This window comes from Rhea americana, unplaced genomic scaffold (assembly GCF_003343005.1).
Source record: "Rhea americana isolate MKP2758 unplaced genomic scaffold, rheAme1 scaffold_9, whole genome shotgun sequence".
Classification (NCBI taxonomy): domain Eukaryota; kingdom Metazoa; phylum Chordata; class Aves; order Rheiformes; family Rheidae; genus Rhea; species Rhea americana.
Window position 1 is genome coordinate 9,979,159 of NW_028187088.1, and position 22,763 is coordinate 10,001,921.

At 39.7% G+C, this 22,763-nt stretch overlaps 1 protein-coding gene across 2 annotated transcripts in view; it reads left to right on the forward strand.

Moving 5' to 3' along the window:
- The window catches only part of CHRM2 (cholinergic receptor muscarinic 2), a 99,415-nt gene that overhangs the window by 70,652 nt on the left and 6,000 nt on the right, over positions 1-22,763 (forward strand). Inside the window, exons 1-2 of one of the 2 annotated variants that reach the window (XM_085324039.1) lie at positions 18,932-19,005; positions 19,785-19,892. The exons of the other annotated variant lie outside the window; for it this stretch is intronic. The gene's annotated coding sequence lies outside the window, so the exon portion shown is untranslated. Of the gene's footprint in view, positions 1-18,931; positions 19,006-19,784; positions 19,893-22,763 lie in introns of those variants that run through there. 2 annotated transcript variants of the gene reach the window in all.

The following is a 22,763-nucleotide window of genomic DNA, read 5'->3' on the forward strand; positions in this document are numbered from 1 at the left end:
CAATATTTTCTGACTGGCAGAAAATCTCTTAGAACATTTATATTTTACACTGATGGATCAATTCAGTTACAGATCCTGTGGGGCAGTCTGAAATGAGACTACTCATAAGTAGTCCCATTGACAACAGTGGGATTATTTGCAGGCTYAAAACCAAGTTTTACTGAGTTACTTATGTGCCTGAAGATACATACAGTCATTTAATGGGACTTACAAAAGTGCCTAAGCAGGATGGATAGACACTTTGCACATAGAAAAGTTAATAGATACTAGACTTTGGCTATGGAATATAATAGAAGCTCATCTCATCATTAATAAGCAGGAATTTCTGGGGATGCATCTTCTCTGTCTTMTGATAAAATATCTTGGGGCACAAAAAATCCTAGTGAGGAAAGGAAGGAGGAGACACACACACCTGTGTCTCTCTCTGCAGCAGGATGCTGAATTCCCTTTGCAGTGATTCACTGGGAAGTAAATTGCTGCAGAAGTTACAGAGCTGTATATCGGCTGAGGATACAGGAGCTCTTAAAGAAGTTACTGTGAACATCAACGACTTTACAGCACATTTATCAAAGTGTCAGTGATTCCCATTTCAAAGCAGGTGAAGCTGTAACATGTAAGGATTGAAGACAGTAGCTGTTTCCAGGTTGTTTTAATATATAAACAGTGTGGTGGCAGTTGGGAGTGGTGAGATTTCTAGTTTTTGTTGCTGTTTTTAAGAAAAGCATTGCAAACCTGTCAGGTTCTTGACATCTCTTGTTACAGCTGGAGCTCAACACTTGCTTAGTTACTGTTTCACTGAACCTAGTGATATGGAGTAAAAGGCTGTTCAGCTCACAAAGATGAAAGAAAGGGGACATTAATAAGCATTAACTAGTTATTATTTAAGTCTTACCTGAGCCAGTTCTGCCAGGCTCAGATGACTCTGTGGTATCACTTTAAGACTTTGATCCAAGTTTTAGCCCAACTCCCCTGCATTAAACTAATTCTCTCAACTTCTCTTACTCCTTTCTCAGACRTTACTTTCCCATTTATCTTTGAGCATTGTTCTAGCCCTCCTTTAGCAAAAGCTTTGTGTGTGTACRTGGAAACATCTGCCACCAGCAATCTGCCCAGAAATCCCATCAGTTCCCAGAAAGCAYAGGCTCTGAGCAACAACAGAGAACATAAGGCTAAAAATAAACTCAATCTTTGCATGTTTCACTGGATGTCCTGCCTGAAAACAAATACGCAAGCAAAAAGTGAAGAAACCTCCAGCTCCCTCCTACAGCTTGAGCTGTGCCATGCGGTATAGTTATGTACCTGCTCTAGTGCCTTGAAGAACTAGTATGCCCAATGCAGCACAAACATGCAGTGCGAGATCATCCTTACCCTGTAGATTTTTCAGGTCTGTGTTGCAAGATAAACTTGGAGAATGGACAAACTGGCATAATCGATGGTATTTGGGTGCCTAAGATCCCGTTGATGTCAAGGGTGACAAGCTGTGACCATATTTTTCAGAGACGGAAACTGAATCCGGACAAGCTATAGGTCAGTGCCTTGACTGCAAAACCCTTGTTCCTTCAAAAGTGTGTGTCACTGTGTGTAATGTCTTGTCACTTCTAGTGTGATATCACTTCTAGTGTGATATATCATGCCTTAACACATCCTCCAGGATCTTTCAGACTCAAGTTAACCTTCCARTAATGTTGGGATAGCCAGAAAGTGACAGTCCTGATCTGGCTAGGTTGTAATCAGAGCAAGGCTAATTATGGAGGTAATTATTTACCAAGCCTCAGTATCAGACTGTTATTTAAATGACGTGAATTCATATGCTGTTATCCACTTCAGTGATGGATGAGAGTCAAGGATGCTATGCAAACAGCTCAGATGATACAAGAAGCTTGGCTACTTTACTGCAAGCCTTTGTAGCTGAACTGTATGTGGCCARTCTTCCCACTGCTTTGGTGATGAGCCTCTGCACTGGAAAAAGAATCTAAGCAGAATGATCATTGCAGGCTGCATTCATGTCAAGATTATTATACTTAGAGAGGAAACAGCTGGTCCTTCAAGGCCTGCGTGCTTGGGACCAGAGGTGGACAGCTGCCGCTGCTGCTGCTAAAAGCAGTTTGGAGGAGAGGGAAAAGACACACATCACATAAGAGAGAGGAAAAGACTTGCCTCTGAGATCCTGTTTGTTAGTATTCTGTGACTCYGCTGGGGTCTCCTAAAGTAGTAGTTTCTCTAGCTTTTATATAAGCTAGCCATTGTTTGGAAGACAATACTCAGCTTGAGATCTTCTCATTTGTTTCATTACAGCAGATATGTGAACCTATGGAAGGGCAAGGAGAGAAATGAGGGTTATAGGCAAACATGCGGTCAGATTAATTCATGCTTAAAGGCCTATTTACTCTGATGTGGGCTTAGAAATGTATCTGAGTTGTATTTGTGGTGGARGATCACAAGCAGACAGCTTCATTCCTGTCCATCAGGATGTTCTGCTCACATTCTGCATTGCACCAGGACAGCTCTGGCAGTGGGGCAGAACTGTAAGAGCAATTTGTGCTGCCTTATGTTTCTCTCTATGGGTTATTCCATCCATCCTGAGCATCCTTTTCTTTTGGACTGGCTGCTGTAGACCAGTCCAAAAGACAAGTCARAGCTGATGAAATCAGGACAGGTATGTGATGTTTATGTTTCTTTAGGGCAATCTCTTAGGTCTATCCCCTAGGAATCTGCACACATCCTGCATTGCAGGCTGCAAGCTGGTGACATCTCCTTAGTCAAATCCTGGGACAGTCGATCTAGTGCAGTCCTGATGCTATAAGAGCCTTAATATTGTACATGTCTCTTCTGAGTAAGCCATAGATCTGTATTACACTGATTCCTTTTTCTCTCTAACATACTTTTGCCTGACTCCCAAATTGCTTTCCATACARTCACTGCAATTTCCTTCATGAAATCTGAGTTCATATTTACCAAGGGTATATGTGTTCCTGCTCCCCCAGTCCCTGGTAACTGTGAACTTCATGGCATATGTCAGAATCACACAGCCACAGAAACACAGAATGGTACAGTTGGGAAGGGGYATTAGGAGCTCTCTAGTCCAAATACCTGCTCAAAGTACAGTCGTCTTTGAGCACAGATGAAGTTACTCAGGGTTTTATCAAGTCATGTCTTGAAAAACCTCCAAGGATGGAGATTGCACAACCTCTCTGGACAACTTGTTGCACTGTTTGACTGTCCTCATGATGAGAGAGTTTTCCTTTAAACCCAGCCAATATCTCTCATCTCAGCATATGCCTGTTATCCATCGTCCATTCACCATGTATCACTCTGGAAAGCCTGGCTCCATCTTTCCAGTAACCTCCTTGTAGGTATTGACAACCTGCTGTTCAGTCAATCGAAAGTCATCKCTACTTCAGGCTGAGCAAGTTGACTTCCTCAGCCTCTTCTCAAAAGGTGCGTACTCCAGGATATCAGATGGCATATCCTCCATCACTGATCTCGGACCTGTGGTTTGCACTAAAACTACTTTCCAAGAAGCATCAGTTACCATGCAAGTGCATTTATGAATTAAAAATCTCTGCTGGATTGCAGATATTTTCTACTGCCCATTGGGCAGGCATCTAATCACAGCCACAATCACTACAGTTGTAATTAGCTTCACTGTCTGCACTATTAGTAGAATAGAGATYGAGAACAAAATGTCTTGAAGGAGGAAATATCACATTTCTCCCAGTGGAAAACCTCCCCCTCCAGGTCATGCAGGGCAGAGCCCAGTTGCCACCAGGAATATTGTATTGCTTTTGCCATTCTGTATAGGTTCAGCAATTGAACTAAAAGAATCAATCTTTAATCCAGCAGTTCTCTTAGAAATTTCCTGTAGTGTCCATTGATTTTTTTGAGAGAGAAACATAAATATAGCACGGCCTTTTGCCTCTCTTTTTACACAGAGAGAACTTTAATTAGTGCCCTTTGTGTTAAACTATTAGACATGGCCACCTGTGGTATCTTCCAGTTATTCACATTTTTAAGTGTTTTAAAATGTTGGGTCTAAGCCACCCAGGGATTTTTCTGCAGGGAGTAAATATTTAGTTGCCTCATAGTTTTTCCATTACCTTACACCACAGGGGTGGCACAAGGATCTAAAGAAATGTCAGAAACTAGCACTAATGTTTCTACTAGAGGGATCATTGGGGAGAGGGGGTTCAAGCTAGGGGGAGAGTAGCTTTTTTCTTGTTAACGTTTTTTTTATTCTTTTGTCCTATCCATTCAATAAAAAGGGCTGAGTAAAAAATGATGATGACTTAAATCTATTTTGTTTTAGAACTTATTCAGAGAAACASTTGTCCACAGCAGTGATGTTATTTCTTCTCCCCCTTCTGTTAGTGGTAAGACGATCCAATCTTTGCTGGGACCCCCTCCATCCCATTCCAGTAATTCTGATCCCTGCACCTACTTCCTCACTTTACATGTCTAGTTTTAATTTGAAATTTATCAAAGAATGTAGATTATCCATATCTCCTCCAYAGAACAGGTGAATAACAAAGATGGAATTTTATTCTTTGGTTATTCTGCTGCTTATTATCTCCACAATATTATTGCTGTGCTCTTTGTTATGATGTTTTTATTAKCCTCTCTGCTTTTATTAGTTGAGAATTCCAAGATAATTTATGAACTTGAAATGATACATAAATTACATGCACAGAGATCCCTTTGGCCATAAACAAAATGCAGATGTTTATCAGGTACTGCAACAGGTACTCAAAAGCAGGGAAGCATTAACCAGTAAACACATCTGGAAAAAAAAATTACAAAGTAGACTGCATCTACTGCACTGGGATACTCAGCAGCACATTAGACTCTAACCCTCTACCCAGTCTTCTACTTTGCAGATTTGCTCTGCATTAAATTGTGTGTGGCAGCTGTTTGGCAATAACCATGGCACTAGGTAATTCTGTATGACCCCATGCAGAAAGGAAAGAGGGGAAGCGTGATTTTGTAGAAGAAAGAACCACTTTATTGGGCTCTCTGTATGTTACAAAGGGGTCCTGGGGAAAGATCATGCTGATGTCATGTGACGAATAGCAAACATGATCTCAGTACAGATAACAGCAGAGGACAATGGAACATAATACTGGATCCAATAAAATGATAAACTGGGACTAGTCCCCAGATATCGACCTGTTTCTTTCCTTTTTTGCAGAAAAATCCCAAACCCCTCCAACGCAACAGGAGTTTTACCATTGGTATACACAGAGCTTTTGGCTTCTTAATTGTTTCAGAGCAATTTATCRTAGGATTTCAGACTCCAATATTGGAGTTTAGATGAGGAATATAGCCAATGCAGTAGATCCCTACTCTCAGCTCCCTCAGAGTCAGGCTTCTATTGCAAATGCTGATGTTTGGAAACTCCCAACTCATTTCATGATATTTCTGTAATATCCTCTTAATGAGGATTGTTTTTATGAGCACCATGATATATAATTCATCCTTAAGAACATATGTAAGCACTAGAGCATGTTTGCAGAGTAGAGCAAGTGATTTCAACGCAAGCAAATATTATCTGTGTATTTTTGCCATAAATACCAAGCTCTGTAAGGTACAGAGCAAATTCAGATTAATTCTATGAATCTCAAAAACAAACAAAATAGAGGAAGAAGCATTGGAGATACTGCACACTCAATGAGTTTGCACTTTCTGACTGAAACATCGGTTATGGTTAATTACCCTGTTTAACTTGGATTATAGTGGATTTACTGTTCTCTGCCTAATAGTCACAATTCTATCCAAAATCCTTGTGCACATGATGATAAGAAGTCAGATAAACAGGAAAGAATGCAATACAGATCAACAATATCAGAGATAACATCAGTAAAGGATAAAAAGGATAGGAAATAATAAAACTGCAATAGAATATAAATATACAGTTCACACATACACACACAGAGAGATTATACTTCACAGGCATAGTGCTTATTTTTGATTTTCTATCTGTTGCAGAACAGGTTCTTTTTGAGGAAGCAAGAAAAATAATTGCTTGAATTGCGATTAGCCCTGACCACCTTTTGTATTTTCTGCTGTAGCTGCTGTCACTGCTGGTATTATAGCAGCTCCTTAAATAAAAATAGAAGGATAACAGGAAATAAAAAAGATAACACCAGAGGAACAAAACACCAGAATCCAGGTTAAAAAAGAAAAAGAAGGAAATACTCAATACTGAATTAGAAYAGTGTTAGCTGGACTGAATAGGATCAGACAGATATACACTGCACAAGAGGACCTCATGTCCGTGTGAAAAAGCAGATGTCAGAGATAGCTGAGATACGAGGACGCRGTTGCTCTTTGTTCCCGTATTTGTTACATGTGTCCCGTGAGAGAAAGAAGCACATAGGTATCTTCCGAATATTTCTGAAGCGGCAGAAGATGGCTTGCTCTACTTTGCTAGCTGTGCTGGGGCTATACCGAACACTCACAGTTCCTCTCAGGTTCCTGCTTAAAAATGCCTCTTCTATCTAGCTAATATTTTGCCACCGAGAAAATAGGAAGAGAATTTTGGAGAGTAACTGTTAATCAACATTAGTAATAATCTAAGTGAAACTCTATATATAACAAAGCCCAGTCTACAAACTGCACTCAGTAGACAAATCATGGATGCTTTTAAGAACTATATTTAATCTTTTACTTTGAGAGAAGTACATGTGCAGCTATTCTGGAGACTGGAAGATCTCTTGATATACCGCTGCTATAATTTGCCACATGTGAACATATTTGTGCACTAACTGACACTTTAGCAAAAGGCTTCAGATACAATAAGGACCCCACAGTACCAGGCACTGCTCAACCACATCAGATGCAATCCCAGTTCACACTCACTCGTAAATTGCCTGTTGGATATTTCACCAACAAGCACTTAACCTGTACCACCAGTTTCTCACTCAAACGGAAACAGCTCCATCAGGGTCTGAACACTGTTAGCCACCCTGACATAGCTGACAACAGGATTTATAAATGAAACTCCCAAGATTTACATCTTTTAAAGATCAGCACTGATTTTAGTCTCCCTGGATAGGGAAAGACAAATATGCCTTAGTAACTACAGAGAACTCAGGCTGTTTTTTGAAACTGGAGAAAATCTGGCTTTTCTACCAGGAGATTCTCCACTGTTCCATTCCTGGGCTCTAAGGAGACAGACCAGGGGAAGCCCCAAATGGTGTGTCTTGGCTGCCCAGAAACAGGGAATGCCACATTCCTGTGAGCAATCCTGGATTCACAGGCTTTAAAAAGTCCTATATGGGCACTCTGTGCACTGCTTATCTAAAGTGAAGCCCTAAGCTGCGTGGTATTGCCCATCATCAATACTAGTACATTTGCAGATCTGCTTACAAGTTTCAAAAACAACTTTAAGAGCTTCCTTTTCAGAAGAGTAAAATCTCAGACACATTTTGTCAGTTCTTATAGAAATCCTTGCAGAGTCAAAATATTTGTCTCACTCTTCCATACTTGCTACATATGGTTTATTTTTATACTGACTGTACCAAGGACAGGTAGATTGAGTGGCTTTCTGAGTATGGAAATGTAATGTGTATCACATGACTGCAAAAGGAAAACTATGAACCCCACAAGCGTTTCCTCCTTTTACTATGTTGTCATCATTCTTAGCCAATACCAGTACATTTTTACGTCTTTTTTTCATCAGAACACATTGGATCATTATTTATTGGTTCTCAAAAATCACTGTTTCTCAGTATTGCCATAGCAGAAGGTCCTCCAAGCCACAAGCAACCCATCCATAACAGAACTCATAGAGTGCCTGAAACTCAGATTTCTATTTGTATTTGAAGTCCAAGTGTATTTAGATAGCAGTTTAAAGCATATTGGCTCTGCTAAGTTCAATGCAAATTGCACCAGTTTCTCCCTGTCTAGAGCACTGAGTCAGTCCATTGATGGAAAGCAAAAAACCTACTTCACCTGTGAAGTCTATGAGGAAGGGAGGACAGATTTTCCCTGAAAATTGCAAGAGTTTGGTCCTCTTAATCTGTCTGCCATATCTTTAGTTAAATCTAATCATGAGCTGCATTAGTATGCTTGGTTATAAAGGGACTGTGCAGATGTGTGGGACATGAATGAAGTAAATTCCAAGACCCTGCAGGAACAGCTAAGAAAGGCATTCACTGTTATTGTCTTATTATCATTTGTCTTATTATAGTGTTATTTGGGAATGCCATTTTTTGGGCACTTGATCTTATTTGCACTGGTGATGCAATACAGATGTGTTATCTTTGATCTAAAGGGATTATGTATTTGTAATATCTGCCTTGAAAATAATGAAAGAGAGAATTAACACACTTCTCTGCAAGAAGTAAGTAAGAAAATGTCTTATGTTTTTCTACATCCTTTCCATTTTTTGTCCCTTGTTGCTCCTTTGTCCTGTTTCCTGCCTGTGTGGATAATTGAGACATCCCTTGGCCAGGTTTTGGAAGCATAAACAAGATGGTTGATGCAAGTAAGCTAGATTCATTGTTAGTAAGAATAATGAATCTAACCCAATGAATTCAAACATATTTGCTAGTCTCCCTCACCAACGTACGTATGATCTATACATAAGACATACTTATATATGTATACTCGCACATAACCAGGTCTAACTCATATATAACACAGCCGCACATGCTTACTAGCACAGATATGTTTGCAGAAAGTTCATGCGTAGACAAAGGAAGAGAGAAATGTAGACACAAAGGGAGATATTGGCACTTAAATTCAGGAGTCTTAGCACTTAGTCTTCCTGTGCTATCAGTACAGAGGTGGGAACTTCTCCATAAGGCACTTCAAAGCACCTAACACTCCTAGTCCCCTTGGGGAAGAATTTACCTCTCTCCACTAACTGCACAGAGAAAATCCTAATACCTTAAATGTAGAAGCATTAACAGTTTTCTCAGTGATCATTGAGGCTAAAATATCTATCAGTCTTGTACAGGAGCAAGAGCCATAGCACCACAAGCAAAAATCAGTGATGGTACCACTCTTCATTTTTCTTTCTACCTCAGCAGACAGCCCCCAGTCCCCCCTGGAGCATCCCATTCCTGTATGCAGGAGTGTGAGAAGTGAGAAGGCAGAGTTATTTTTGACCTGGTTATGCTGTCATTCTCCTTTGACCAGCTAGCTCAGGATGGCAATAAGCCTGAATCTCATTAGCTGATAATGCGCAGGARGATCAATATGCCCCAAACACTGTTGGATGCTCTGCTGGTAAGTATTTCCTTGCCAGCCATTCCTACACTGCCCATCCTTGTCATATAGTTAAATCAGACTATTTTCATGTCTTCTGTTGTACCTGATAGTCAGAATGGCACTACTTTCAAAGCAGAAGATACCTCCACAACATCCCCCATGAAAAAAAAATCACAAATCAGAGCCTGCTCTTGCAAACTTTTAAGAGACTGATATGAAAATACAGATAATGTGCTGACAGCAGGTGCCTTAAGATAATATTTTGTGTCTCCTGGAGAATYCATGCTGTTACTTCCTAAGATTTCTTCTGTTTACCAAGGAGTTAATAAGTCCATAATATGAACTTTAGCTTAGATCTTTTCAACTTGGAATAATTATTTTCTCAGGACAACCTAAACCATCCTCAAATAACTACTAATATGTTTATTGCATAGATTACTAAGAACCTCTTCATTTTTGTGACAAACCATAATCTATTAAGATTTGGAATGCTTCAGATATGTAGTGGGRTAAAATAGAAAGCAAACTGTCCCTTCAATTACATGGTCCTGGGATATGCTTCAGACTACTAAGAGAATAAATGATGCTGTCAATGGCATGGTGGGTTGAGTGGGATTTTCTTAGATGACCAGCATCTTCATGAGTAGATGCAAAATTATTATAGATCTCTGTAAAGAGAGATGATTGACATTTTTAAATGCTTATTTGCAAAGTAGTAAATGTAAGGAGGCAGATAATTAAATTTAAAGGGTATTTTCCACCATAACATTAGAAAGATTAAGAGGTTAAACATCAGTCTGATTGCAAATACCTCCATTATGCTTCTCTGCAAACAAGAGTGGCTGCATTTTAACCACTCAGTGTCATTCAGTATATTAACCATTCAATATGATTGCATTGCATATCAGAGGCTAAAACAGAAAGAATTCAAACTGATCATTAAAAATGAACAAAAAAATGACTAATCCTACCTCATGTATATTTCTATACCCACCTAAAAAGACACACTTCAGACACTACATGAAAAACATTCAGGACTTCATTATTGCTGGTCATTTAGGTAGGAGACATTGACATTGATAACACATTTAAAACCTTGAAGTGAACTGAATTTAGAGCTGAACCTCATTTGCACACAAAAATAAAAGAAAACATCATCATAGTGATATTGCCAATACTCTGGAAAAGCAGCACCAATAGCCCTTAGACATTTCACTTATTCACTTTAGAACTGAATAGGCAGAAGGGAAAAGGACATACTTTTGTGTATTCTACTGCTTAAAGTCATGGTATAAAAAAAAGGCTGTGAGTCACTATCTCATCATTCCAGGCTGAACCAAGGAGCCTGCTTAGAGATGGAAAGTCACCTACCTGTTCTGAAGTGCACTTTGACAAGCCCAGTCTAAGAGGACAATGTGTGGACAAGGATCGCAGTTGTGTTTTCTTCCTCACTGCCAATTGATTTTTGTGATCTTTGTAAAGTAAGAAAGAAAAAATAACCCACTAATAAGAAGTTATACCAAAGTATCCTAAGCCTGTTGATCATGAGGAAACAAAAAAAAAMCMMAAAAAATAGGAGGAGGTGGCAGGRGACAAGTGGATAATTTTTCTCTTTTTCCTTTTTTTTTCCTCTCAACATTCCCTTTCAAACATTCCTTTGAAGTATAGGCTTATAGTGTGAGTGACTGAGAGCAAGGAATTGTGAAATGTGCCTTTGAGTCATAGAAGACTTGAAGAGCATCATAAGGCGTATATGACTGGAGTAAATGGCATCCGCAAATCAGAGTGGCATTATTCAGTCTCAGACTCTAGGATCAGCAGAGAACTAAAAATTTCAGCATGGAAAAATTAAGTAGACATTCACCTCATTCTTCCCATCCTGATCCTACCTTCCACCCTGTGGTAACACTGCTGCTATACAAAATGCACTTATTTTTTCTTATGAGCAAATAGCCAAATGTACACCTACATCATATATATGTAATTATTTATTTATATATACATATATTATCTACAGTTATCACTTTCTGCTCCCCTTAGCATGGCCTATGCTGTTAGTCCTGAATATCTTCTCACTTTCAAAAATATACTGCCAATTCTGTGCTATTGTAAAGTTGTCCATTCAAATTACTCTCACAATATACCACTGTTTACCGAAAACAATTTCTGCTTAGTCAGATCTCATTCATTTCATAAACAAATGCATKGGTCTGCATCAGTCCTGGCCAGGTAAATCTCTTGAGAGTCCACTCACAGGTCTTCTGCATTTCTCATSCAAAATAATTTTAATTATTTCTGTTACATAAAGAATATTATATAAAGTGTACTGTGACCAACTGATAATTCTCAAATAGGGAGTAAATCTGGCTCTCAYGATTTTTGAAATACTGAAGTATTCAAAGAAAAGCTGACAAAGTTTAGGTGTGTTTCTATAAGCCTTTGAACAGAGCCGGTGACTGGCCTCACTCAGTATTCATCTTGAGTGGGAGAGGGCAGCACCATGGTGTGTCATTACAGAATTGCTTCCCACTGGACTCTTCATGAGATTTCCATGAGGCTGCACAAATCTTTTCGCTTTTCTGCAAGAGGCAGCGTTCAGAGAAATGGGAACCAAACACTGTCGACAAAGGGAGTAAGGGTCAGACTAGAAGAAGAGAGAGGAGCACAGTGTGACCTCAGGAAAAGAGACAGCAAGGAGGCTGATCCAGTGGAGAACAGGATGAGAAAGGCCAGAGGAGAACTAGACGCTGCACCAGGAAGAAAGGAAAAATGAGAAGAAAAGGGAGAGCGATTTGGGTCTGTCTCAGGCCCACAGGTTACATATCAGCTCTGATATCCTGCTTCTCCCTCCAGCAGAGCCACTGCAGAGATCTGAGGGAGGAATGTTGCTGTTAAGAAGGCGAAGAGATGCGGAGGCAGCACTTAGCAATAAAGCAAGGAGGGGTGCGTAGGGAGGGGGGAGATACAAAGACAACTCAAATTCCCAGGACGTGACTTCACACAAAGCTGTGGCTGTTCCACGCTGCTAAGCTGTGCATCTGCCAATTTAGCTGAGACAGCGGAGACGCGGTCTTCTTGACACTGAGCTCCAGGGGTCCTGGGAGTTCAGTTACAGTTTCTCTTCTGTGTTTATTTTACGTAATTTCTTTTTATTTTATCTTTGCCTGTGACTTGGATTCACCAAGAGTCACAGGCAGGAATACAGAAACGCTGTGAGAAATGCCATTTGAAACAGTTTCAGCCACTCTGAAACACGTTTTACATCTGSGGTTTTGGTTGGTTATTTGAATCTCATACCTTTTGGAGACTAGCTCCAGAATTGGGCAAGAAGGGAATAAGTTTATATCCACACCATTAATAATAACTTAGGAAACAGAGAAAGCAATCTTCGGAGGGAAAAAATCCTATTCTCTGCTCATATCTGTAGGAAAACTGAATATGCTGGGATTCCCAATTAGTGAACGAAGCATAACTTTTTAGAAAATCATTGCAATCTCCTTCTCCAAAGATATTACGGAGACTAAGTGTCAGTGAATGGCAGTATGATTTGGCAAATTAAAAGTTTGAATGACTTTTGAGAGTGGAATTTCAGACCTTCAAGTCACTAAGGTGCCTTGACAACTTTACTCAAAGTGCAAGACATGTGAGGGACTGCTAGCTCATCTCTCCACTGGCTGGCATGGAATAACACAGATRCTAGAAGCAGACTTAGTAAGGAATTTCTATGCAAACAGGCAACGACAGATGACAGCTAGAGAAAATACTTTTTTGAGCTACATGAAAATATTTGTAAATAATTTTCCTAGTCTTTGAAGTATTTTAGTATTCTGAAGAAACAGTTCAAAACAAACTGAAAAATAGTCCTGATTATAACTGAATTGAAGGTATTTTGGGTAGGAGTCTTTTCTCATGTATTTGTTTTATTTTGTTTCTTTTCTGGGCGGTAGAGGGGGTTGAAGACTAAGAAAGGGCACAGGTATTCAAAGAAATGGTAATATTCATTTTGATGTTATTCAGTTCTAACAGAAGAGGTGATAGCTATTTCACTGAAAAATAGAAAGTATCGGGAGAGCTGGAAAACATATAAATTGTCATTTCATCCATAGGTTGCAGAAAGAAATTCTTATTTTTCAATAAGCTGGATGCTCTCATAGAGCTCTCCATTCATTTCTCTTGTAGTCACTCTCTCTTGCCTTCTCTTTATTCACTTCTTTTCTTTTTCATTCATGTCAGACAAGACTGACAAACCTCAGTCTTGTCTCCAGCTCTCTCTTTCTACAACTTCTTTCTTCTCATTTTCAACGTCTTTATTTTCTCTTTTCTCTTGCCCCACATCACCCAACATGACTTTCTCTCATGGTGTCCACCAGATTTATCCCTYGCAGAAGCAAGTTACAATGCAGCAGTTGCTGCTGAGTGATTTGGCTGCTGTTGCCTGCAGAGTGGAAAGTATTTAATCTCAGACAGAGCACCTTAGGAACTCACAAGTTTAATGGAGGTGATTGTTCCCTAAGCACATTTCTAGATAGCATTTCCATTTCTAGATGGTATTTTGCTTCCCATAAGCTTGCTTTGTCATCAAGTCCCTATTCAAAAATTAAGCAAAGATTGAGCTGGACTGAGAATGGGATCATATGGGTGACACTACAGATGATGAGAATTAAACAAAACCTCAGGAAGCTCAGTGTATTAGTTAGGAGTCTTCTCCTCCTCTGACATATTTGCTGGAGGAAGGTGGTCTGAAGTAAGGAACTAAAAATGGCAGACATGTAGAAAAAACAGATAAGCCTGCCAAAGGAAGGCAGTGAGTCATCTGTAGCATAGCTTTGGAAGTACAGGATATTAATCAAAACCAGTCTGAGATCTTCGACACCAGAAATGAGAAAGCAATGACTTCATGTAAGTCAAATCATTCTAGTAACAGTCTTAGTAAAGAAGCTGACATGGCACTTTCGCAACAAAAGCAATTCCTGTTCAATAAAATGTAGTAGAACAGTCTCTACAAGCCTGAATTTCAAAAGTAACATATTTGTTCTATATTTCTTTCTTTTTTATTAACTGATCTTTTAACTAGACTGTGATATGCAAGGACCATTGAGCATATTCATCACCATCACCCTGCAGAAGCTCTTTATCTCAGTCTTCCTTGCTGAAGTGACATGAGCGATTTGCAGAGCCCCATGTAGGTTACAGCATATTCCCCATATGTGTGTATCCAAGCAGCGCCTGTGACAAGGGACTGGGGCATAAGGGGTTGTGCTTAATAACCACAGGCTGCTGCCCCTCAGGAGGAAGAAGCTGAACTGAGGCCACAGCACCAAGTGACTACACTCTGTGGAGATTTTTCATGTCTCACAGTGCAGCTTTTTGCATATAGTAATTGCCTTCACTTCTCTATTTGGTCTTAGTTATTACCTCTCAGGCTCTTAAAAGTTTCGAATAATCTCACTGAGCACTTTCAGAAGCTTGCATTTCAAATGTTCCCGTTGTTTTCTTTTGGAAAACCTACAAGTTATATCAAAAATTGATGTGAACTTTTGCAATGTCTCTCTAAAAATTAAAATGAGGAGAAAGCTTGAGACTGTTTACTTATGCATTTCAGTCTTCCTGGCCCGTGAAGCAGAATAKATTTCAAACAAAAGGTACCTAGTCAGAGATAAGTCTTCTGATTCCCTATTATTAAGTTAACCTTGTTAAACATTATATTATTGTTTAACATAGGATAASGGCTTCTCTTAATGCCACAGTGAATTATTCATATACAAAGCTAAGGTATTTTACCTTGTTAAGTGTAACTGCAGTGTCCTGAAACACATCTGGAGCCATGCATCACAGCCAAAATTAGACACAGATTTCTAAAATTTGTAGTAGAGTAAAAATTCAATTAGTCTGCAACTACAGTCTCTGTAATTAAAGCAGGTACTGAAATATGATACAGTCAGAGACTTAGACAGCCTATTAATAATGTAATAACAATGAATGTAAATGCCATGGACAAACTGCTAAATAAATATTGCCTTCCTTTGTCAAGCAAGATGTAATCTTTGAAGTTCTCTGTTTTGCAAAAGGGGAGATGATCAAGGCTTACAATAGAGATTCATAGTTGTGATCAGCATGCTCATATTTAGCTGAAGCAGATATTTTATCTGACATTTCAAACTGTTTTAAAATAGTAAGTACTGTTATCACCTTTCAGGAAAGGGGGGAATACAAGCTTTTGGCTCTTATTTTCATCCTTTCCCAAACAAACTTCACCTTTCAAATTCTAAAATGGGCCTAGAAATGCAAATTTTTATTTGAGAACATAGATACCTCTCCCTTCTATTAAGGTAAGCACTGATTAGTCTCTTAAACTACTTCACTACCACTGCTTTAATGTGGTATTTGCTGAGTAAAGACACAGAGTGCTTTTGAAAGCAGATATGGGGATCAGCCCTCTAGCTGCAACTAGCATTGCATGCAACTCTGCTGGATAATAAACAAAATATTGCTAAAAGTTGTCTGCTAACACCAGTTCCAGTCAAGGGAAAATGAAAGATTTTCTTTAACTTCAGTAAGAGTCTCTCTGGGCCCACAGTATGCTAATATTCCGCTCAGAGATACAGCTGAAGGCTGCAAAATCTCTGAGGGACAATGTGAGTCTCTACGGGTTTATTCAGGATCCCCAAAGGATCTCCATGACTCAGAAGGATTTGCAGAGATTTGCCAGAATATCACAGCGTGTTTGCCACACTCATTGGCAGGTTGAGGGATTTAATCAGTCATTCTTTGAAAAACAYTACGTGCTGTGTTATAGTTCTTCATTATTATTTCATTACTAATATTACTGCAGGTTTGGGGGAAAAATATTTTCAACCAGGTAGAAACACAAAGAATGTGTATTTTTTCAGATCTACCTGTATATATTTTAAATAAGAGATATACTTCTGCCACGCATTAGCTCCAAGTATTCATGATAAATTATGAGTTAGTTTTAGTCTGCCTTCTGAACCTTCTCCTCCTGCCTCGGCTTTGCCACTTGTCATCCAGGGACTYTGAGTAGTGCTTACGAGGTTTTTCTGTTTAATAGCACAGGCAAGATAGGTGATAGGAAGATAATGAAGTGCTGCAGCTTCAATTCATACTGGGCTGCGGAGGGAGTACTTGCCTATCGGGGCACTGCTTCTTCAAATAATATAGCCTGGAATCTGATGATGTTCAATTCAATCTTAACAGAAGCTTAAATAACTCTTCTGCTGAGAGAACCTTTCTCAGGGGCTGAGTATATGAATAGTTTTAATCTAAGTTCTAATATAAGTATTTTATCTAAAGTGCTTGAAAAAGCTACTTATATTCAGATAACACTTGACTTGTGCAGGTGGACAAGGGTGAAGAATTCTAGCCCGCTTACAGCAACAGTGGGGCAAAGTAAGAAATGGAAGGGAAGGGACATACTGAAATCTATCATTCTGATCTCCCTTTTATAGCCAGCCTGTATCTTTTGCAAGTGGGAATGAACATAGGTCCATTGACGGAGCTGTCCCTAGTTTTCTTGTCTTTTGACGACATCAGCCATTCTTCTGACCCATTTATGACCTATTCTAAAACACCACTTTAAGTTGGGCTTGAAGTTGGATCAAGCCCAAAGTGATGATTGAACAATACTGGTCACAGGGGGAAAGCTCAGGCTCGAGTCCGTGTGTCAGTGCAGTAGGCAACGCTGTCTAATTATATCTCAGTATTCAGATTGTTTGCTGCAAGAATATCCGACTYTAATGATTTCAGCATTTCATTAAATTATATTTCTGATTGTCAAAGAATTATGATAAAAAGTGGGTTCCCTTACAGATCTTTAACTTGCACCTAAACTTTCAGCACATATTGAAGCACTCCTGCAGGAAAGGCCTGCTTTCCATGGTAGGTGCCGTTCTGCGCCTCTAGATGGAGATCCTATCCATTTAACTCAACCCTCTAGAGAGAGCTATAGGGTTAGAAATTTAGGCACCTACTTTAAAAACCCTGCTTAAACTGAAAATTACGTAAGGGAGGTAGATGGGCCACATTAAAAAATATAGCCTTGTTCTAATATTTACTAGACACTTGTTAGTATCTAATATTTATTGCACAGGGCATCTGGATCAGAGATTTCTTCCCTCAGCTGTATGTGGTACATATTCCAGCCTGTTACTGATGTTTTGACTGAGACCCTGCAGYGCATACTGATCCCAGATAACCAGACTGATTGCAAGGATTGCGAGGAGGAATTCACTGCCATGAGCCGCCGAGCGCTAGCAGAGCTATTGCGCAGCTTCCRTTGCGGGGACAGGCTGCAGTGCCATCGCGTACTCTGGCATCTTTCCTCGCTTTAGGCTCTTCTTTGTCTTTTTCTTTCTCCTCCTTTGGTTAGTGAACAGGGAGACAGGCAGTCTTCTCTGCACCTCACTGCAAGGATACTGCTGAGGCCAATCTTGCAGCCAGTACTTTTACAGATACTACATTCACTGAACATACCCCRGTTCTAAAGACAGATAACGTTTTCTGAGATCTAAACATCATTTCATCTACTGTATTGAGACATCTAAGATTTCTAAGCCACTTTGTAAAGTGCATAGTTCTCTACTTGTTTCAACAAGCATTGCACATCTAAAGCTCTGAGTCATTTTTGAGTTTCAGCCTCGTACTACTTACGTTTTATATTTATGTCGTTAAAGAGCTGTAGCTGCAGCTGCAGATACACTCTTGAACACTGTCTTTTACTGGGGAACCCTAGTACTGTAGTTAATTGACAATATGTGCTGGGCTGTGGACCAGACTGTGCATGGATAAGATTTCTTTGTACGAATGAGATTTAAAAATAACCACTAGTCATGGGATCATTCCAACACAACTGCACTGCTCTTTGCTCAGCCCATCATTATGGGCAGCTAGATTCTTACAGTACCTGTCCTGTCCTCGGCTGACATAATTTCTGGCAGCTCTCCAGAGCTTTCACTTCCCTAACCAATCATTTAAAGGAGCTCTGTATATTATATTAATAATGCTGCTAATACCTATTTCCCTGTTCTTTCTTTTCATTTCTTTTTCTTTCTCTTTTGCTCCTTGGAGATGCACACAGGAGAAGGACTGGCATCCATTTGGAAAGCACTGAGGTTGGAGCCTCATTCTGCTGGATCCTGCRTTTGCAGCTATTGTAAATGTCAGGTGAAATGGCACAGAAACCAATCAATGTCAAGGACGTGAGGAGGACAGCAAAAGCCTCTTCTGTCCTACTTAAATAACAGCTCCATTTTGCTTATCATACTCCATAGTCCAAAAATCACTTTGTTCTCTTAACGATTTCTGGGTTATAAAAGTGTTTTGATCTTAGTAACTAGATTTCCAGTCTCCTACCCCTGCAGCTTACCTGAAAAAGGAAAAACTACCCTTCTGCTTTTTTTTTTCAGATTTCCAAAGTTAAATTGCTCTGAACCRTTTATATTGCTTGAAAGCCAATGGTGAACTTTTCCATCACTATTCTGCAAGTTCCCTCCAGTGTGTAAGTACCTCTGAGAGGCTGAGGTGCGCAGAGCTGCGTGCAGTATTCATAGAGAGTGGTGTGGATCATTTTAACCAGCTCCTTGTAATCATACAACAACCAYGCTGTACATGGATACTCCAGGATGGTTCCACCAGAGCACAAAAAAAAGCCTGACGATATCTTGACCATGAGAGTTGGCTATTTGCTCACTAGTCTGGGTTGTAGGGTTCTTCATCTACAGTTCTACAAGGAATAAGGAGACATGTGAGGGAAGACACTTGCTTTTTTTCCAGGAGGTAAAAATCCTTTTCTGTGGATCTAGACAGATAAAATCATGCATATTAAGTACATTTTTCAGGTTTGCACAATGCAGTAGCAAGCAGAATTTAATTTGGAATGATGTCAGCTGCCTAAAGGCAAAATGCAAGTACTTTACTGATTACACAGGTCTTGAAAAATGCTAGCACCAAAGATATACTTGCAGCCAAACTGCACTTACAGAAAGAAAACAGCGTAAGTGTCCTATTGCCAGTGGGTGACTCTCAGCATAACAATAGCAATAATAATAATAACAACAGCACCAATGTGGTAGAAATGCATAATTATTTAGACCTTTGAGGARCAATGACTTCCTTTTGGTTGTTTTCTGAAACTAGAAGACTATATTTTTTCTATACTGCCTTTACTTTCCCTTGTGTGATTCTGAATGCAAACCAATTGGCTCTAGGCGCTATATTAACCAGCTTTAGACTATTAGAACAGCAGTGAGCAAGATGTAATTAAGTGCAGAACAAATCCTCAGGCCCTAACAATAGCGCTGAGGCGGTAATGTCGGTGCCRGCACTGCTACCTACTCATGTATTAGTTCCCTGCTGCTTTTGGGAGAGTATTTTCATTTTTGCTTTATTTCAGTTGTTGTCAGTGGCACAGCATTAGTTTGCTCTGGTTAATGGTCTAGGACACTGATTGCTTCAAAATATGTGCAGAAATTATTTATTTCGCACTTAAGTACTCTTCATGAGGAGATGGGAAAAAGGAGGTCCAGACAGGCCCCTGGAATATCTTTTTTTTGTAGGACATGTTGATTGGGAGAAACAAAAGGGCATGGAAATTAGAAGGCTGGATCAGACAGAGGCAGTGACGCTTTGCAGATATGTCTCTAGTTTCAGATGAGTTGCAAAAAGTAACCCATGCAGGGAAGAATTTAATCTTCTGATATTTGGGAATATTTTGAAATGTATTTTTTACAAAAAGCCCGGAAAAGATCTGTCATCTCTCTTAAAGTCTGTGACAAATTCTGATAAATATACCTGGTATATTTGTCATGGTCTTAGGAGTTTTGTTTCTCTCTCTTTCTCTCTCTCTCTCTCTCTCTCTCTCTTTTTTTTTTTTTTTTTTTTTTTTTTTTTTTTTTTTTTTTTTTTTTTTTAAATGATGCCAAGAATGAATTTAGAATCTAAAAACTCCTGCACTTCAGTAGCAAAATTAGTTTGGGAAAAATGCAAAAATCTATTCTTCCTACTAGCAAAAATCAAATCCACTTTACATAGTTCTGGACTAGAGGGGAACTGGATCAAAGAGGAAGAAAAGTCATAAAAATATATTTTACTTTTGTCTGAGAGCTGCATACTGAAAAGCACTCAAAGTAGCAATTCAGATAGGTTCCTGGGTAATCCTATTTAAATCACGAATATAACTTTCAGGTATAGATTGTTTGCTTCCTCTTTCATCTCTTGGCCTTTATATGGTTTTACAGGATTCAAAGAAACCATTAAATTCTTACCGTATTTAACTTGGTAATATACACAATACAAAAGAAAGATTTTTCTAACAAACTTTGACAGGCATGGCGTATTAGCCAATTTTTCCAATACACACAGAATTTCCATAGTCAGTTTTGTGGCAGATGTTGGAGATATGTTCTAAATGGAGAATCGCCATGAGTGCTACAAGATCCACCTGCGTCAAAGGCATGGGATACTCTCAGGGCTGGTGGGGAGCACAATCCGTAGGATGTATTTCATAAGGATGGTACATTCAAGGGTAATGATCCTAAGGGTGATATCCAATCCTTGTCCCCTCTCCTTGCCCTCGCGTTCCTGCGTGTGCTTTCAGAACCTACAAAAGAACAGGACGAATGYCCTGAAAAGCATCATTTTGCCCTGCAGTGCCCATTTACAGCAAAACACCAGTWTGCAGGAACAAACCCACTCAGCAGATCTCAGTTGCTCTGTTCCTAGTGACTGCTGGGGAAGGAAATGAAGGAAAGTGGCAGACGCAGCTCTTTTCTAAGACCTGTGGCTCCAGCGTGCCCTGGGAAGGCAGCCCATGCCAGGCTGGACTGCGTTTYGCTTGGGAGGTGCCGGGGCCCCGGTTCAGCAACCCACGCTGGATCCCTGCTTCTGCATGTCACAGATTGTTTGCTGCGGAAAGACCTGGGGTCAGGCCGCACTGAGGGTGCATGTGCGGAATGGCCCACTGAATCCCCTGGTCCCACACAAAACTTTTCGTTGGTAAGAAGAGGGAATGGGAATGATTTTCTCCACTGTGAAGTAATTCTTTAGAGAGCAGAAACTACTGCATTGGAAATGTTTCCCATCTACTTATCAAAAAATTAATTATTTTGTATGTGAATTTCATGACCTCAGACATTTTCCATGTAGTAATTATGGCGTTTGCATAGAACATGGTCATATGTATTTTAAAACATATTTCAGAAAATGAATGTAGTTGCTTTTCAGATCACAAGAGAGATTTCATGCCTTTTCTGGATATTCGCTGTTTAGCAAGAATGCTCTTTGTATACAAGGATAAATTATGGTAGCCCACAGGAGTAAGTGCCATATTGGGCAACTCGCACAAATACCCATGGGTTTGCAGAGGAGAGTTCTGTTTGTTCAAGAATAAGATCTGTTCCTTCTCATAACAGGAGGTCATATCACCTTAAAATGCCTCTGCCCCTTAGGTCTGCCAGATGAACATCTGTTTCCATAACAACTGCTTCTCCAGCAGGAGAGATGGGCTGGTAGCAGGACAAAAACAAAAGCAGTCCACAAGTAGTCTTGTACCGAGGGAGCAACTGGCCGTAAGAAACAGAAAACTCAACATGGGGCCTGATTCAAATCCTATCGGAGTGAGCAGAAAGCAGTCCAGCAGGTTTGAAAGAGTCTTGGATTAGAAGGCACGTGTACTGTGCTGCTTTTATGCATGAAATGCAGCAGTGTCAGCACCGATGAAATACATTGCTTGAAATCAAGCCGCTTCTTCAGCCCTGTATCTTCTCATCAACACACACACACACACACACACACGCAAATATATTTCACTTCACAATCATACTGATGCAAGCAAGGGAAGATTGTACCAGAGTAATTGATGGCAGAATTTGTCCCTATGTTTTTCAGTACCTAAGAAAGTAGCAGCGAATGTGATTTGCAGGGCAGAACTACCAATTTAGTCATGGCAGGGAAGTTTAGTGCAAAGAGAGATCATTGAGAAGGGGGTTCCTTTGCACTGGTTCTGTTCAAAAGAACACAGTAAAATCCTATTCCTAACAAATAAAATTAGCCTTTAGGTCTCACCCAGCTCCTTGCACCATCAATAATTATCTCCAGTGAATTTATTCCTGAATTACCAATGAGCCATACTGGAAGAAGGTAAAAATATCTACTGAAAAGGCTTTGGAATAAAGCTAGCTAGAAGATGGTGATTCCATTCATGTCAGCTTTCAAGGTTTCAAAAYTAATTTTAGATCTTCAGTGAAATGAAAACAAAACCTCTGAACATTTTGCAAAATGAAAGTGTGCAAAAACACCTGTTTGCTGATCAAAAGGCACAATTTTTTCAGCTCACATCCTCTCTTTCACCTTCTTCCCTCTCTTTCCCAGCTTGTCTTGCTCCCTCTCTCACTCTCTGTCACCAGAGGTAGCTGGAGAGCCCTGGATCGCAAACTCTTTTCAGCTGAAATCTTTTTTGAAATCAATACATCTCTGAGTTATTTCATCTTTTCATCAAAAATGCATTCTGTCAAGAATGCTCATAAACAACTCTGCTT